Consider the following 3117-nt stretch of genomic DNA (forward strand, 5'->3'; position numbering starts at 1 on the left):
GCGTGTTGTCTCCCGCCGGCAATGCCACGACAGCACGCTCCCGGGCCTCTGTCGGCAGCGGCAAGCTCAGTTGGGAGCACGGGTGGTCGCACCTAAAGCGTCTACTCGCCTAACTCCGGGCGATTGCGCCTCTCTCGAACCCGACCAAGTACTTAGGACGGCGCTGCGCGCCGCCGGGACCTGAGAGGGTTTCGAGGTGTATTGTGCAGGGGAGCTCAGCCTCCTCCTGTTTGCAGAATAATTGAGCGGACGCTTGCGTGTTCGCGCGGGGCCCCCGGGACACACTCCCGGGCGGCCGGCTGCTCAGCTCTAGTTGACGCAGCTCCCTGGTTGATCCTGCCAGTAGTCATATGCTTGTCTCAAAGATTAAGCCATGCATGTCTCAGTACAAGCCGCATTAAGGTGAAACCGCGAATGGCTCATTAAATCAGTTATGGTTCCTTAGATCGTACCCACGTTACTTGGATAACTGTGGTAATTCTAGAGCTAATACATGCAAACAGAGTCCCGACCAGAGATGGAAGGGACGCTTTTATTAGATCAAAACCAATCGGTCGGCTCGTCCGGTCCGTTTGCCTTGGTGACTCTGAATAACTTTGGGCTGATCGCACGGTCCTCGTACCGGCGACGCATCTTTCAAATGTCTGCCTTATCAACTGTCGATGGTAGGTTCTGCGCCTACCATGGTTGTAACGGGTAACGGGGAATCAGGGTTCGATTCCGGAGAGGGAGCCTGAGAAACGGCTACCACATCCAAGGAAGGCAGCAGGCGCGCAAATTACCCACTCCCGGCACGGGGAGGTAGTGACGAAAAATAACGATACGGGACTCATCCGAGGCCCCGTAATCGGAATGAGTACACTTTAAATCCTTTAACGAGTATCTATTGGAGGGCAAGTCTGGTGCCAGCAGCCGCGGTAATTCCAGCTCCAATAGCGTATATTAAAGTTGTTGCGGTTAAAAAGCTCGTAGTTGGATTTGTGTCCCACGCTGTTGGTTCACCGCCCGTCGGTGTTTAACTGGCATGTATCGTGGGACGTCCTGCCGGTGGGGCGAGCCGAAGGCGTGCGACCGCCTCGTGCGTGTTCGTGCGTCCCGAGGCGGACCCCGTTGAAATCCTACCAAGGTGCTCTTTATTGAGTGTCTGGGTGGGCCGGCACGTTTACTTTGAACAAATTAGAGTGCTTAAAGCAGGCAAGCCCGCCTGAATACTGTGTGCATGGAATAATGGAATAGGACCTCGGTTCTATTTTGTTGGTTTTCGGAACCCGAGGTAATGATTAATAGGGACAGGCGGGGGCATTCGTATTGCGACGTTAGAGGTGAAATTCTTGGATCGTCGCAAGACGAACAGAAGCGAAAGCATTTGCCAAGTATGTTTTCATTAATCAAGAACGAAAGTTAGAGGTTCGAAGGCGATCAGATACCGCCCTAGTTCTAACCATAAACGATGCCAGCCAGCGATCCGCCGCAGTTCCTCCGATGACTCGGCGGGCAGCCTCCGGGAAACCAAAGCTTTTGGGTTCCGGGGGAAGTATGGTTGCAAAGCTGAAACTTAAAGGAATTGACGGAAGGGCACCACCAGGAGTGGAGCCTGCGGCTTAATTTGACTCAACACGGGAAACCTCACCAGGCCCGGACACCGGAAGGATTGACAGATTGATAGCTCTTTCTTGATTCGGTGGGTGGTGGTGCATGGCCGTTCTTAGTTGGTGGAGCGATTTGTCTGGTTAATTCCGATAACGAACGAGACTCTAGCCTGCTAACTAGTCGCGTGACATCCTTCGTGCTGTCAGCGATTACTTTTCTTCTTAGAGGGACAGGCGGCTTCTAGCCGCACGAGATTGAGCAATAACAGGTCTGTGATGCCCTTAGATGTTCTGGGCCGCACGCGCGCTACACTGAAGGAATCAGCGTGTCTTCCTAGGCCGAAAGGTCGGGGTAACCCGCTGAACCTCCTTCGTGCTAGGGATTGGGGCTTGCAATTGTTCCCCATGAACGAGGAATTCCCAGTAAGCGCGAGTCATAAGCTCGCGTTGATTACGTCCCTGCCCTTTGTACACACCGCCCGTCGCTACTACCGATTGAATGATTTAGTGAGGTCTTCGGACTGGTACGCGGCATCGACTCTGTCGTTGCCGATGCTACCGGAAAGATGACCAAACTTGATCATTTAGAGGAAGTAAAAGTCGTAACAAGGTTTCCGTAGGTGAACCTGCGGAAGGATCATTACCGACTAGACTGCATGTCTTTCGATGTGCGTGTCGTGTCGCGCAACACGCTACCTGTACGGCAGCAGCCGTGCGCCGCGTGCGGAACCACGCGTGCCTCTCAAAACTAACTGAAAAATGTTGTGTGGTACGAGCGCTGAAGCTCTGGAGCGGCTGGCCTGCGGCACCTGGCGCCTGGCGCCGGTTTTGAATGACTTTCGCCCGAGTGCCTGTCCGCTCCGGTGTGGAGCCGTACGACGCCCATCGGCCGTGAGGCCGTTGGACACAGAACGCTGGAACAGGGGCCGTCAAACGCCTCAGTCCCGCCTATGCAACTGTTTTGAAAGAGACAGTGGAAACTAACAGAAAAGATCACCCAGGACGGTGGATCACTCGGCTCGTGGGTCGATGAAGAACGCAGCAAATTGCGCGTCGACATGTGAACTGCAGGGACACATGAACATCGACGTTTCGAACGCACATTGCGGTCCATGGATTCCGTTCCCGGGCCACGTCTGGCTGAGGGTCGGCTACGTATACTGAAGCGCGCGGCGTTTGTCCCGCTTCGGAGACCTGGGAGTGTCGTGGCCGCCTGTGGGGCCGGCCGCGTCTCCTCAAACGTGCGATGCGCGCCCGTCGCCTGGCGGTTCGCATACCGGTACTTTCTCGGTAGCGTGCACAGCCGGCTGGCGGTGTGGCGTGCGACACCTCGTACAACGACCTCAGAGCAGGCGAGACTACCCGCTGAATTTAAGCATATTACTAAGCGGAGGAAAAGAAACTAACAAGGATTCCCCCAGTAGCGGCGAGCGAACAGGGAAGAGTCCAGCACCGAACCCCGCAGGCTGCCGCCTGTCGTGGCATGTGGTGTTTGGGAGGGTCCACTACCCCGACGCCTCGCGCCGAG

The 3117-nt window shown here is 55.5% G+C and overlaps 3 non-coding genes across 3 annotated transcripts in view; all 3 read left to right on the top strand.

Annotated features, from left to right (window-relative positions):
- Positions 1-323: 323 nt before the first annotated feature.
- Positions 324-2232, top strand: LOC126149264 (small subunit ribosomal RNA). Its single transcript, XR_007530764.1, has one exon. It is a non-coding gene; the product is annotated as a small subunit ribosomal RNA (ribosomal RNA).
- Positions 2233-2583: 351 nt separating this feature from the next.
- LOC126149262 (5.8S ribosomal RNA) lies at positions 2584-2739 on the top strand. The gene has a single exon (XR_007530762.1). It is a non-coding gene; the product is annotated as a 5.8S ribosomal RNA (ribosomal RNA).
- Positions 2740-2927: 188 nt separating this feature from the next.
- The window catches only part of LOC126149269 (large subunit ribosomal RNA), a 4227-nt gene continuing 4037 nt past the window's right edge, over positions 2928-3117 (top strand). Inside the window, exon 1 of the ribosomal RNA XR_007530768.1 lies at positions 2928-3117. This exon is cut by the window's right edge and continues 4037 nt beyond it. This is a non-coding gene — a ribosomal RNA (large subunit ribosomal RNA).

The sequence above is a fragment of the Schistocerca cancellata genome, unplaced genomic scaffold, assembly GCF_023864275.1.
Source record: "Schistocerca cancellata isolate TAMUIC-IGC-003103 unplaced genomic scaffold, iqSchCanc2.1 HiC_scaffold_920, whole genome shotgun sequence".
Classification (NCBI taxonomy): Eukaryota; Metazoa; Arthropoda; class Insecta; order Orthoptera; family Acrididae; genus Schistocerca; species Schistocerca cancellata.